Source organism: Schistocerca serialis, chromosome 7 (assembly GCF_023864345.2).
Source record: "Schistocerca serialis cubense isolate TAMUIC-IGC-003099 chromosome 7, iqSchSeri2.2, whole genome shotgun sequence".
NCBI lineage: Eukaryota > Metazoa > Arthropoda > Insecta > Orthoptera > Acrididae > Schistocerca > Schistocerca serialis.
In genome coordinates, this window is record NC_064644.1 from 126355872 (window position 1) to 126372272 (window position 16401).

Consider the following 16401-nt stretch of genomic DNA (forward strand, 5'->3'; position numbering starts at 1 on the left):
TTCTTCATTTGTGTGTGAGGAATGTTACCTGAAAGTTTGGCCGTACCTTTTTGTAACACCCTGTATATTGTGAATAGCAATGGTCCCATAACACTCCCCTGTGGCACGCCACACGCTGTGTTCTGTTTGCTAAAAACTCTTCAATCCAGCCACACAGCTGGTCTGATATTCCGTAGGCTCTTACTTTGTTTATCAGGCGACAGTGCGGAACCGCCTCGAACGCCTTCCGGAAGTCAAGGAAAATGGCATCTACCTGGGAGCCTGTATCTAATATTTTGTGGGTCTCATGAACAAATAAGGGGAGTTGGGTCTCACACGATCGATGTTTTCGGAATCCATGTTGTTTCCTACAGAGTAGATTCTGGGTTTCCAGAAATGACATGATACGCGAGCAAAAAACATGTTCTAAAATTCTACAACAGATCGATGTCGGAGGTATAGGCCTATAGTTTTGCGCATCTGCTCGACGACCCTTCTTGTAAACTGGAACTACCTGTGCTCTTTTTCAATCATTTGGAACCTTCCGTTCCTCTAGAGACTTGCGGTATACGGCTGTTAGAAGGGGGACAAGTTCTTTAGTGTGCTCTGTGTAGAATCGAATTGGTATCCCGTCAGGTCCAGTGGAGTTTCCTCTGTTGAATGATTTCAGTTGCTCCTCTATTCCTTGGACACTTATTTCGATGTCAGCCATTTTTTCGTTCGTGCGCCAGACACTTGTCTCATGTAGGCGTTGCCGACCGCAGCGCCGTAATCTGCCTGTTTACATGTCTCTGTATTTGAATACGCATGCCTATACCAGTTTCTTTGGCGCTTCAGTGTAAGACACAAGGAAAGCGGGAACTAGTGGAGAGCCAACTCACAGAGTATACATCGCCTGATGTTGCGAGTGACGTGGCGACGTAGTTTAGTCTGGTGCTAGAACGCTGTCGGTCAGCTGAGTACGGTGCACATCGACAACATGACACGAGGCCTCGAAGCGGGGGACAGGCGCATGTGGCACAGGGCCGCCACGGACCGCCGCGTCCCCTTCACTGTGGTCCCGCGACGCCGGACAGTTACACGCCACAGGATGCGCATGTGAGGGCCTTTGAAAGCCGTGCGTAATTCCTTGCTGACAAGGGATTTAGTGGTAATATGGTGCAGTGGACAGCCCGTCAAAAACTGAACACAGATCAAGCATGGAAACAGGAAGGAGGTGTACTGAACTGTGAAAAAAGAAGCAAAATAGAAACAGTGAACGGTGCAAGAAGTTCAACCGACAGCAGCGTGGAAAAGCCACGGCGTCGTGCTAAAGTCGTCCCGGTGGGCGAGCCGTGTTCAATGCTCCCTCGTGCAAATTACACTACTGGCCATTAAAATTGTTACACCAAGAAGAAATGCAGATGATAAACGGGTATTCATTGGACAAATATATTATACTAGAACTGACATGTGATTACATTTTCACGCAATTTGGGTGCATAGATCCTGAGAAATCAGTACCCACAACAACCACCTCTGGCCGTAATAACGGCCTTGATACGCCTGGGCATTGAGTCAAACAGAGCTTGGATGACGTGTGCAGGTACAGCTGCCCATGCAGCTTCAACACGATACCACAGTTCATCAAGAGTAGTGACTGGCGCATTGCTCGGCCACCATTGACCAGACGTTTTCAATTGGTGAGAGATCGTCGTCCATTATCCTGCTGAAAAGTAGGGTTTCGCAGGGATCGAATGAAGGGTAGAGCCACGGGTCGTAACACATCTGAAATGTAACGTCCACGGTTCATAGTGCCGTCAATGCGAACAAGAGGTGACCGAGACGTGTAACCAATGTCACCCCATACCATCACGCCGGGTGATACGCCAGTGTGGCGATGCGAATACACGCTTCCAATGTGCGTTCACCGCGATGTCGCCAAACACTGATGCGACCATCGTGATGCTGTAAACAGAACCTGGATTCATCCGAAAAAATGACGATTAGCCGTTCGTGCACCCAGGTTCGTCGTTGAGCACACCATCTCAGGCGCTCCTGTCTGTGATGCACCGTCAAGGGTAACCGCAACCATGGTCTCCGAGCTTATGGTCCATGCTGCTGCAAACGTCGTCGAACTGTTCGAGCAGATGGTTGTTGTCTTACAAACGTCCCCATCTGTTGACTCAGGGATCGAGACGTGGTTGCACGATCCGTTACAGCCATGCGGTTAAGATGCCTGTCATCTCGGCTGCTATTGATACGAGACCGTTGGGATCCAGCACGGCGTTCCGTATTACCCTCCTGAACCCACTGTTTCCATATTCTGCTAACAGTCATTGGATCTCGACCAACGCGAGCAGCAATGTCACGATACGATAAACCGCAATCGCGATAGGCTACAATCCGACCTTTATCAAAGTCGGAAACGTGATGGTACGCATTTCTCCTCCTTACACGAGGCATCACAACAACGTTTCACCGGGCAACGCCGGTCAACTGCTGTTTGTGTATGAGAAATCGGTTGGAAACTTTGCTCATGTCAGTACATTGTAGATGTCGCCTCCGGCGCCAGCCTTGTGTGAATGCTCTGAAAAGCTTATCACTTGCATATCACAGCATCTTCTTCCTGTCGGTTAAATTTCGCGTCTGCAGCACATCTTCGTGGTGTAGCAATATTAATGGCCAGTAGTGTATGTTTTGTTTCTTTTTTCGCTTCTCGCTGTATTCAAATTTGTGTCTGTTACGTGGTGTAACATCCGTTTGCAACAGCGAGATGTAAGCAAGGGACTTATAATGAAAGTTGATTCTGCACAACTACTCTACGAGTAGCCGAAAGAAAGTGACATCCGAATGGGAACCGCAAACCTTTGATGACGAGGGGACAAGTCAACCGAATCCTCCACCGGAAAATACGTCTGGTGTGTCACACACGGCATTAGTGACACTACGTGTGACATATGTCAGACGTCTCTTATCGAAGCACCTAACTTGTACGTCTGGTCAGTGTGAATGTGATCTTCTCCCAAGGAAATGATGAAAACATAATAGTTTGTCCGTAATACAATAACGAACAACTTAAATTGGAAGGAACACATAGAAAATGTTGTGGGGAAGGCTAACCAAAGACTGCGTTTTATTGGCAGGACACTTAGAAAATGTTACAGACCTACTAAGGAGACTACCTACACTACGCTTGTCCGAACTCTTTTAGTATACTGCTGCGCGGTGTGGAATCCTTACCATATAGGACTGACGGAGTACATCGAAAAAGTTCAAAGAAAGGCAGCACGTTTTGTATTATTGCGAAATATGGGAGAGAGTGTCACAGAAATGATACAGGATTTGGGCTGGACTTCATTAAAAGAAAGGCGTTTTTCGTTGCGACGGAATCTTCTCACGTAATTCCAATCACCAACTTTCTTCTCAGAATGCGAAAATATTTTGTTGACACCGACCTACATAGGGAGGAACGATCACCAAGATAAAAATAAGGAAAATCAGAGCTCGTACGGAAAGATATAGGTGTTCTTTCTTTCCGCGCGCTATACGAGATTGGAATAATAGATAATTGTGAAGGTGGTTCGATGAACCCTCTGCCAGGCACTTAAATGTGATTTGCGGAGTATCCATATAGATGTAGGCGTAGATGTTACATAAGCTGCAAAAAATGAACGCAACGGTTTCACGATCACACAGTTTCTCTGTGGTCTGTTAGAACATATCTTTTTAACGTTTTTGAAGTTGCGTTCCGCTTTGGAAGTTTTGACTCTGGAATTCCTCTGTTGCAACATAGTTCACAACCGGTTATTTGTTGTTTTCATTTCTGTGAGACGTCCATGTGGTATCTCGCCTGCTCTCACTATTCATCACACTCACTTTCGACAGTAATGAATGCTTACCACATGACTCCCATCCTATAACCAATGCAAAGTATGACAACTGCCAAGACTACAGGAAGATAACAAACATTTCAGTGACCGGACGGACACTTCATAATGTTGGGGGAATGGAAGAAGGAATTTTGAACCCAGCTCGTCCGCTTTGCAATACAATACCAGCACCGCTTATCCACGACACCGTGTCGCATTCCCTTCAGTTGATGTTACACTTGTTAAGCTTGGACCGTTCACTGCTTCTATTTTGCTTTTTTTTCATAACTCTGTACAAATTCTTACCGCTTTCATGTTTGATCTGTGTTCAGTTTTTGACGGGCTGTCCACTGGGCCATCTTACCACTAAATCTGAGGGGGAGGGGGCGCGTGACGGGGAGTTTCCCTTGTGAGTAACAGATATCCACGAGATTCGCATGACTGATTCGGTACTCCCTAATATACTTCCTTACTTGTTACGCGCTTGTTATCTTTTTCTCGTTATTGCCTGTCGAAGAACGAATCTCCAGTTTCCAGTTTCAGATACGTTTATTTGTTCCCGTTAATTTGTTCTAGCCATTCGCGTATATCTGTCGATCGTACAGGTAGTGGGCGCTATTTAGATTAACGTGTACCTGCACTGGGTTTAAACGATAACTGTTTACAACGTACCACAGTGGTGAAGGTGAAGTCGAGGCGAACAAATTGATATGGGACAACTGCGGTCTATCAAGCTATGGAACAACCTCAATTTGGTCCACAAAGGCCGCCTATGCGACAGCGCGTGCCCGCCTCGCTAGACTTTGGCTAAAATCTTCTTTGAATATTAAAAACCCCTTTTTCTTATACTTACAAAATGTAAGATGACGTTTGTGTAAATTTTACTTAAAATATTGCGAATTTTAATAGCATAAAGTTAACAATCGGTTCTTTTTTCCTGTCTTGGCTTGTTACTAAGAATCTACTGTTTACAAAAGCTCGAAATGTAGCGCGAACTTCAATGAGAGATACTTTTAATACTTTACACAACGAAACAGGAAAGAGACAATCAACATCTTCACTGCGCGATAATGATGATGATGTTGTAATATTGCTACATTAATTTGCTATGCTGAAATCGGGTGCTAATAGTAGAATAAAAGCGGGTTAAAAGCTGTGAGCTGTCTGGGGAGAAGTTAACTGTGCATTACTGCGCAACTGTTTCACCAGGTAACTAGTCTAGGTTTACCACATTACCAATCACACTAACATTGATTATAATCTTTTACAGTCATACAACAACCGGTAATATATCTATATATAAAAAGGAGAATTTAAATAAAAAGAAAGAAATCAGTTTATATTTGGAAATTTATTTTAAGATTGTTCATTGAAATTTCAGCATATTATACGTGAGTTATAACTGAGCTGGTGCCTTGTTTAAGGATTGTAAAAATGTGAGACTTTAATCTTACGGAACACATCAAATATGGAGCCAAGATTGGGAGACTGCATACAACCCTGCATTCACAAAACAACACCCAAAGAACGTTGAAACATAAGCAAGAAGAAATTAACCACAACCAACAGATTCAGTTTTCACCCAAAGAAATTACGTTCGTAACACAATCCTGTCCGTCACGTAATTACCACACACTGGTATACTAAATTCATATTAACTCTTTGTGAAATCTTCCCAAAAAGAATAGCTTAAGGCTACTTTGATGATTACACCACATGCTCCACGTGGTCAACTTGGTTTACAGAAAGCGTATAACTCCACAGTAATTTTGATAATTAACATAAATTCGATCGAAAAGCAATTGACAAAAGAAAAACCTTGAACTGGTTACTAACGTCTTACTCTTGACCTGATGGGTCAAACAGTTATATAAGCACGTGGTACTGGTCTCGCAAAGTACACTCCACGTGGGTTGAACATAAAGAAAAGCATAAAGAAAAGTTGCTATATTGTAAAATATTGTCAAGACGAGACGTTATAATCACACAAGCATTCACATTTAAGATTGATGAACTTAGTTAGAATTACTGATCAACACGTGGTTCCACTTTACTCACACAGTAATGACAAAGCAACTACCCCAAAATAATCTGAACTTCACACGACAATTACACTATGCTGCAATTTAAGATAACCTTAGATATTTTAGAGCTAAACCCGAAATAAAGATGATTAAATTTTCAGTTAGGCTGAACTTAACAAATCCATTGTCCTATGGACTTAGCAGACACGCGCTTAGCCGGAGATCTTACCACTTCAGACGCTCGCCACCGCCAGACTGCAACTGCCTACTGCCGAGCGTGCTTCCTGAGGGTGGCTCACAAAGACAAACGGAAGTGGCCAGGGGGGCAGCTTCCTATACCAACATGACAACGGACGGACAGGACCATACTAAGGATAGAAACCTCTTTGCTTTTAGGAAGCGTAGCTACCTGTTCCGACGTTGGTCCTACTGTTCTCTAGCAGACAGGCTTGTCTGCTACCCTCAAGCATGCAACTACAAATACATTTGCTCATTCATACTCTCACACAGAAGGGAAGGGGGATGACAGTATCTTATCGTATACAGTATATAAAAGAAAGCGGATGTAGGTTCCGTATGAGACTGTGTGACATGAATTACATATAAACTGTGTTTTAAAGTGTAGTAGTGTGACAGATCGTTCTTGTTTATGTGTAAAAGTAACACGTTTCACTACTCAGTCTCCTCCCAGATAGTCAGAAACGCCACAGTAAATTTAGGAGAGGAATTTACTCCATAAATGACAACAGATTTAAGAAATTAAACATGAAAGGAATCCAACAGAGACCTTTCATAACCCCAACGCTCCGGGAAAAGACTGTGCAGGGAATTTTCTGGCCATGCTAGGACATTCCCAAGCAGGCTTCTCACACCCTATTTAAACCAAAAATGTAAAAAAAAAAAAAAAAAAGGCAAAAGGTCACCAGCTACTTGCTAAAACACAATAATTTCAAGACATCTTTAGAATCTACCAATTTCAAGGAGGAAACAAAAAAACAATCTGTGACACCTATTTAAAAGATATTGTAGACCTAATTCGGTCAGCAAGTAAAAACAATGGTTCCTGTGTCATTAATATGAAAACAATTTCTGGTTGTTACCCTTATGGAGTTCACCAGTATTTGCTCATTGCAAGAGCCAACTGATCACAGGAAAATTTATGACTGTTTATTAACAAGTAAAATTTATAAAAATAGAACATCAAATAACATCGGTATTATAAAGCAGAACATTACAATGCACAATCCGCAAAAGCAAAAAAAATTGATAAGAGAAAAAACATGTTTTACAAAGTGGTTATCGCAAAAAAAATCTATATCGTATAAAACTAGTAATTTGTAGAATTAAAATAACTATGTGGCACAATTTAATCACTCTCCTATATTTCAATTAGCTAGCAAACAATGAGCACTGTGTCATTATACTGAAACTTCAATAATTATGTGATTGTTACCCTTAAGGGGTTCCTCACAATAAATATGCCCCATGCAAAGGCTAATCGATCACAGTCCAATGAGAATGAATAGCAATCTGACTGATAAACTATGCAATGCCACATGAATGAATTTACGAAACAAAATAACACAAATCTAATACATCACACAAGAACAAACATTGATCAATAAAACAGTACACTAGTCAACATCTAAAAAAAAAACACCAATAAATAAAACACCTTGCAAAATACAAGAGTCAAAGTCTAAAAAGAACAATAAATAGAACACCTGCAAAATACGAGAGTCAAAGTCTAAAAAAAAAAAAAAAAATAGAACACCTGCAAAATACAAGAGTCAGTCTAATAAACACCAATAAATCGAATCCCTGCAAAACACACGAGTCAAAGTTTCTGTGACAGAAACACACGTATATGCATTGAACTAAGAACCGTATAATCACTGTTCACTGATACACTCACTAGTTCCACTGTTCCGAGGCACAGTATAAGGGGTGGGGGAGGGGGTTCGTCGCCGCAGCTGTCAGTAGGGATTTTTGTCCATCTATTGCGTGCAATCCCGCCGTCTCTGCCCTCTCATGAAGTTTCTCTTGGTGGTCTGTGTTACGTACATCTCGATTTGGTTCCATGTTTGTGTTGTCAAATTCGTGCGGTATCCTCGATTGACACGCCAGGTTGATATTCCTGGGCAAGGATGGCACTTAGTGGCTCTTCTTTTGTGCCACCCTTAGCGACCAGAGAACATCGAACCATGATTTAATGTCGCTTGACAGTAGGCATCCATCAGGAAATGTTGATAGGCGTCGTTGAAGTCTGCCAGTTTCTCTGGACAGTACCTGTCAAAAGGCTCCACGCCCCTTGTGTTGTTTCTCCGCGGCCGTCTCGTCACGGTCGCGTGCGTGTGGTGCGTTGCCAGCAGATGGATATCCGCGCGGTGGACCGCTCGCCCATCTCAGGTCATCGCCTCGAGGAAGGGTCGCCCGGGGCGGCCGCCCATTAGCTCCAGGTGCAAGGGAAAGTGTTTGCCGCGTACCCTCTTTTGTTGTCGGCCGCGCTCCCGAAGTGGCCTGGCTGACAGCGTGTCCTGCTGGGAAACCCGCCTGTTTACAACTAGTCCGGCTGCTCCCGCTGTCTCTTAAGAGTTTTGCCGGTTCGCTTTCACGTTCTCAACTGCATTCACAGAAATTTTTCATCATCCTTATGTGATTACACAATGTCATACATAATACCACTTAGTACTGTCTTTCACAATTTTTAAGAACAAAGTGAGACTTAATTTTTTTTTTATAAAAATAATTAGATGAATCGACAATATAAAATAAAATTTAAATGACTTGACAATGTAAAAAAATAAAAGTGAAATGACTTTACAATGTAAAAAAAATAAAAAATTAAATGAACTGACAATATAATATTTAAATCCACATCACTAATGTGGTTCACTTACGTTTTAATAAATCCAATGCTACTTATTAATTCACTAAAATTAATAGGATTATGCCTTGTGCAAGTATAGGTCAGGACAGCATAGGGTTCACATGTTATTTACACACACATACATGCACACCTGTTGTCTATTCTACAAACTAACTACCCATAAACATGCATTACTCAATATTCTACTTCTATCCACTACTAGCTAAGCCAATAAGCTACTTCAGTGCTATTTCAACACCGTGTATATACCACTACAACATTGTTCTAATTCGTCCTCTTCTTGACGCTCGCGGCATACGTCTTGTCACATGATAAATATGGAGAAACTTTCCTTAAACATACACAGTAAAAAGAACAATAGTTATTTACACACCAAAACATTTATACCAGTTCGCACACCTGAAAAGAGACTCGCAATTATACATTTATCATACTCATATATTCACACATAAAACAGTAAGAAAATTTCATCTAAAATTACGTTATCACAAGAATTAATCACACAGATGGCTCTGAGAACGGTAAAAATGTCTGCCCTATACAGGTTATACTACATTTTCTTACCCATTTTGCTGCGATTTCGTTCCTTCTTTGAGTTACCTCTCGCTTCCAAATCAGTCATTTCGCCTGTGGTGGTTATTCTGGATTCATTTCTCATGAATGGCAAAATTGTGGTCACCTCTATTCTGTAAAACAGTATCATCTTAACATGTTGAACTCACAACAGACACAAAAGATCCGAATCCTCCTGTAGTTTAAATGACAAATGTTTTGCTTCATCCTTATTACCTTAAACCAAGCTTTCCTTCGGTCCCATAATCAAAATTATTTAATCATCCTCTACCTTCAAGAGGGAAATTTCCTCAGTACACATCATATAGGCTGCAGTGCATCCCGCACCAGCGAAAACAGCAAGCTGTAATGCTCACAGCATCAGCAAAACACATAAACGTCGCTTTTCTAGGACAAGTATTAACGCAGAATAATTTTTTTAGGCTTTGGCTCAACATCAGTCAAGAGTACAGAAAGGATCCATATTTCTGTTCCATTCTCCATTTGCTTGAAAAAACTGCTCGTATTTGACTACCACAATAATATTTCAGGGCCACGTAAATTACACAAACCACAATTCTTCTTTCACCTTGAAGGGAATCAATATACTTACGAAATCCAGCAGACAAATAAAGTCGACAAGTCGATGCAGAGAGTGTCCGATGATATCTCACAAAGAATAAACAATCTGGCAAGTGAAATAAAAAGTGATATTATGAAAGAATTAGGCCGTACATTTGAACAAATCGATGATCGTCTGCAAGCCTTAGAACAGAGCAAGCGGAGTCGCGATGCCGAATCTAAAGAAAGCGAAAAACGGCTACTTAGGAATTTCCAAGAGCTGAGGGAAGAATGCCAAAGGGAACATCAGCAGGTACTCTCGAGGGTCCAAGATGCGGAAACGCATTGTCCCACGTCCGTTAGCAACACAATAGCGGACAACAGTTTAGCGATCCACGCGTTGGAACAGCAAGTAGAACAATTGAAGCAGACTGGGGCGGAGGACAAGAGACAAATACACTCCTGGAAATTGAAATAAGAACACCGTGAATTCATTGTCCCAGGAAGGGGAAACTTTATTGACACATTCCTGGGCTCAGATACATCACATGATCACACTGACAGAACCACAGGCACATAGACACAGGCAACAGAGCATGCACAATGTCGGCACTAGTACAGTGTATATCCACCTTTCGCAGCAATGCAGGCTGCTATTCTCCCATGGAGACGATCGTAGAGATGCTGGATGTAGTCCTGTGGAATGGCTTGCCATGCCATTTCCACCTGGCGCCTCAGTTGGACCAGCGTTCGTGCTGGACGTGCAGACCACGTGAGACGACGCTTCATCCAGTCCCAAACATGCTCAATGGGGGACAGATCCGGAGATCTTGCTGGCCAGGGTAGTTGACTTACACCTTCTAGAGCACGTTGGGTAGCACGAGATACATGCGGACGTGCATTGTCCTGTTGGAACAGCAAGTTCCCTTGCCAGTCTAGGAATTGTAGAACGATGGGATCGATGACGGTTTGGATGTACCGTGCACTTTTCAGTGTCCCCTCGACGATCACCAGTGGTGTACGGCCAGTGTAGGAGATCGCTCCCCACACCATGATGCCGGGTGTTGGCCCTGTGTGCCTCGGTCGTATGCAGTCCTGATTGTGGCGCTCACCTGCACGGCGCCAAACACGCATACGACCATCATTGGCACCAAGGCAGAAGCGACTCTCATCGCTGAAGACGACACGTCTCCATTCGTCCCTCCATTCACGCCTGTCGCGACACCACTGGAGGCGGGCTGCACGATGTTGGGGCGTGAGCGGAAGACGGCCTAAGGTGTGCGGGACCGTAGCCCAGCTTCATGGAGACGGTTGCGAATGGTCCTCGCCGATACCCCAGGAGCAACAGTGTCCCTAATTTGCTGGGAAGTGGCGGTGCGGTCCCCTACGGCACTGCGTAGGATCCTACGGTCTTGGCGTGCATCCGTGCGTCGCTGCGGTCCGGTCCCAGGTCGACGGGCACGTGCACCTTCCGCCGACCACTGGCGACAACATCGATGTACTTTGGAGACCTCACGCCCCACGTGTTGAGCAATTCGGCGGTACGTCCACCCGGCCTCCCGCATGCCCACTATACGCCCTAGCTCAAAGTACATCAACTGCACATACGGTTCACGTCCACGCTGTCGCGGCATGCTACCAGTGTTAAAGACTGCGATGGAGCTCCGTATGCCACGGCAAACTGGCTGACACTGACGGCGGCGGTGCACAAATGCTGCGCAGCTAGCGCCATTCGACGGCCAACACCGCGGTTCCTGGTGTGTCCGCTGTGCCGTGCGTGTGATCATTGCTTGTACAGCCCTCTCGCAGTGTCCGGAGCAAGTATGGTGGGTCTGACACACCGGTGTCAATGTGTTCTTTTTTCCATTTCCAGGAGTGTAGATGATAAGATTGCGGCATTAGCGGACATTGTAGGCACGATGAAGCTGACGGAAAGCGAGAACAATACTACACCGGTAGCGGCCGCAGAGACCGAAGAAGTGCGTTCGCTTCTGAGATTTCAGAAGGGACAATTCGAAGTGAACAGGCAACACAAGGCTGTAACAGGCGAATTACAAGAGCGCGTGGCGCATCTGGAAAACCGCATGGCGTGTGATTCCGAACTCGCCAATAGCACTAAAAATAGCCGTACGAACAGTGCAGAGAGGGACTCCGGCCACGAGGGAGATTTTGACGACAGGGAAGAATATAATTTAAGGGGCAGACATGAGAGACATAGAAACATTCAAGGACCTCGCCAGGAGGAACTGCGGGGATTTGATTTCAAACATTTCCTTACAGTAAGAAAGTTTGAGATATTCCGAAATTCGCAAAAAGGAATACATCCACGTGCATGGCTCGAGCAATTTGAGTTTTGTCTTCCCCCCGACTGGTCAAGTTCACATAAGATAGAATATGTGTGTGGCTATTTGGAAGGCGAACCGGCGAGTCGCATGAGGTCGGCAGCGCGTCACTGCAACTCCACTCGGGAGTTTGACAAGCCTTTCTCTCCGCCTATTGGTCGGAAGCGGCACAAGACAGGGTCAAACATGGCATAATTATGCTGCCAAATTTGAACCAGTCTGGTTTCGGCAGCCGTGCACGCCTATTCGACCACATGCTGCAGGCAAATCAATTTTTATACGATCCATACGGGCCTGCGGAACTAATTAGGATATGCATCACCAAATTGCCGATGCACTTGCGGCACGTCATTCTTGCGGGACGATGCAAAGAGGACGTGGAAACGTTTAAAACACTTCTCCAAGAGTTGGAATATAATACAGCAGAATGCCCGCCTAATCAGGCACAAAGTTATTACGGGGCACAGCAGCGCGACCGCAGTCGTGGCCGTATTACTAATCAACGGCGTGACTGGTCGTCGCGACGCGAACGAAACAATAATCGGGACCGGCCGTATAGAAACTGGGGCAACAGTCGCGAACACAGGTGGAACAACGGAAATGATCGAGGACGTGGACAAGATCGTGAACGCTACAGGTACGGCAACCAGAATCGATACTACGATGAATACGGTGGGAATAGGACTGTAGGGGGAGCACCTCATGATGTTGAAATTCGGCCGGCCAACCCTAGACATAATCCAGCAAATGGAAATGAACAAAACCGACAATGATAAATGATCAGCGCAGAAGGCGCCCAATCGGAACAAATGAGTGACATGGCAAATGAGTAGAAAGGGCAGTGAGAAGTAGAGAGGACGGTGAGGAGAATGAATTGATTAGTTTAAATTTGTGACATGCATTTTGAATAATATGTTGGTAAAAATTAATGATAAAGATGTTTTTATGTGATTGATTGAAGTGATGTTGTTAATTTGTTTTCTTTCCTTGTGCAATTAGGATTTAGTTTGATTCAAACGTAAAGATAAAAGGTCTCCTTGTGAACGAGTGAAATGCTGTTTTTTTTGTGTGTGTAAATTGAAAAGAGCCGCTCCTGAGAGAAGCAAGATCTGTGTTGAATTAATGCAAAACTCAGGGGAATATCCGATCTGTGGGTATTATGAGTCTGGCAAACCCAGGTCCCCAGCTGTTAGTAGCCTTGTTTCCGATTTTCTGCTTTCAGTGCTACTATCTATCTATTACTATTCTATATCTGTCAGTATAAATGAGGATCTCTTACTATAGTACGCGTGCTGTATGAATATTTTAAGACAGGAGAACTCTGAGAAAGGAATGAGTAAGTTTGGAATTTTGAAAACAGGATGCGATAATACGATTGTTTAACCATTGGCTTCCCAATATGGGATGATATGTTAATATTGATGATATATGTCCTTTTTGTTCTTTATAGCTGAGTACGTAAAGTGCTGTCTGTGGATTTCGTAAGTATATTGATTCCCTTCAAGGTGAAAGAAGAATTGTGGTTTGTGTAATTTACGTGGCCCTGAAATATTATTGTGGTAGTCAAATACGAGCAGTTTTTTCAAGCAAATGGAGAATGGAACAGAAATATGGATCCTTTCTGTACTCTTGACTGATGTTGAGCCAAAGCCTAAAAAAATTATTCTGCGTTAATACTTGTCCTAGAAAAGCGACGTTTATGTGTTTTGCTGATGCTGTGAGCATTACAGCTTGCTGTTTTCGCTGGTGCCAACAGATTCAGTTTTCACCCAAAGAAATTACGTTCGTAACACAATCCTGTCCGTCATGTAATTACCACACACTGGTATACTAAATTCATATTAACTCTTTGTGAAATCTTCCCAAAAAGAATAGCTGAAGGCTACTTTGATGATTACACCACATGCTCCACGTGGTCAACTTGGTTTACAGAAAGCGTATAACTCCACAGTAATTTTGATAATTAACATAAATTCGATCGAAAAGCAATTGACAAAAGAAAAACCTTGAACTGGTTACTAACGTCTTACTATTGACCTGATGGGTCAAACAGTTATATAAGCACGTGGTACTGGTCTCGCAAAGTACACTCCACGTGGGTTGAACATAAAGAAAAGCATAAAGAAAAGTTGCTATATTGTAAAATATTGTCAAGACGAGACGTTATAATCACACAAGCATTCACATTTAAGATTGATGAACTTAGTTAGAGTTACTGATCAACACGTGGTTCCACTTTACTCACACAGTAATGACAAAGCAACTACCCCAAAATAATCTGAACTTCACACGAGAATTACACTACGCTGCAATTTAAGATAACCTTAGATATTTTAGAGCTAAACCCGAAATAAAGATGATTAAATTTTCAGTTAGGCTCAACTTAACAAATCCATTGTCCTATGGACTTAGCAGACACGCGCTTAGCCGGAGATCTTACCACTTCAGACGCTCGCCACGGTCCCACAGCAACTGCCCACTGCCGAGCGTGCTTCCTGAGGGTGGCTCACAAAGACAAACGGAAGTGGCCAGGGGGGCAGCTTCCTATACCAACATGACAACGGACGGACAGAACCATACTAAGGATAGAAACCTCTTTGCTTTTAGGAAGCGTAGCTACCTGTTCCGACGTTGGTCCTACTGTTCTCTAGCAGACAGGCTTGTCTGCTACCCTCAAGCATGCAACTACAAATACATTTGCTCATTCATACTCTCACACAGAAGGGAAGGGGGATGACAGTATCTTATCGTATACAGTATATAAAAGAAAGCGGATGTAGGTTCCGTATGAGACTGTGTGACATGAATTACATATAAACTGTGTTTTAAACTGTAGTAGTGTGACAGGTCGTTCTTGTTTATGTGTAAAAGTAACACGTTCCACTACTCAGTCTCCTCCCAGATAGTCAGAAACGCCACAGTAAATTTAGGAGAGGAATTTACTCCATAAATGACAACAGATTTAAGAAATTAAACATGAAAGGAATCCAACAGAGACCTTTCAATGTTACTGATGACAGTGCCACTAAAGCAGAGTTACAAAATACGGTTTTCCAAATTCCATCACCAAAGAAGATGACGTAAATAATCCAGATTTCGAACCAAGAACAACGGAAAACGCGAGTAACTTAGATAACCTCAGTATCTCGTTGAAAGATCCGTGCCCAATAACGGGAAAGCTTCGCAAGGCACACTAATACCCAAGAAAGGAAGTAGGAGTAGTTCGCTGAATTTTAGACCCAAATCACTAACGTAGATATGACGTAGGATTTTGGAACATTTACTGTGTTCGAACATGCGGTGTGGGATCCGCATCAGATAGGACAGACGGAGGACATCGAAAAAGTTCAAAGAAGGGCAGCTCCTTTTGTACTATCGTGAAATGGGGGAGAGAGCGTCACGGATATGATACGTGAATTGTTGGCAGTCATTTAAAGATTACAACAAAGACGTTTCTCGTTGTGGCTGGATCTTCTCATGAAAACATCTACGGTCGCAGGTTCGAACCCTACCTCGGGCATGGATGTGTGTGATGTCCTTAGGTTAGTTAGATTTAAGTAGTTCTAAGTTTTAGGGGACTAATGACCTCAGAAGTTAAGTTCCATGGTGCTCAGAGCCATTTGAACCATTTTCTTCTCACGAAATTTCAGTTAACAATTTTCTCTTTGGAATGTGAAAATATTTTGTTGGCACCCACCTGCATAGGGCGAAACGACAATCGTAATAAAATAAGAGAACCCAGAGGTAGCATAGAAAGATTTAAGAGTTCGTTTTGCCCGCGCTCTGTTGGAGAGTGAAACGGTAGAGAAATAGCTTGAAGAGGGTTCGATGAAGCCTCTGCGAGGCACTTAACTGTGAATTTCTGAGTAATCATCTAGCTGTAGTTGCTTGTAAGGGTTAAGTTTAGATGGACCTGTAAATGTAATTAGTTTTGCATAGCGTTCAAGAAATTAATTTTCTTTCATTACCCTTGCGGGAAAGTTTAAATTGACGTTGTCAACAAAGTAGCCGATAGCGGCAGAGACGTAAGAGAGCAAGAGGGTACTGAAAATTTCGCACGGCGCGCATGCGCTGCACGTTAGGTATCTTTTGCAGACCAGCCCGATGTCATTTCCCGATTTGACAGACCGCAAGTGTCCTATATGAAACTGTTCGTCTCGACTCCCACTACATCACTGTTGTACGTTGTATACAGTTATCGT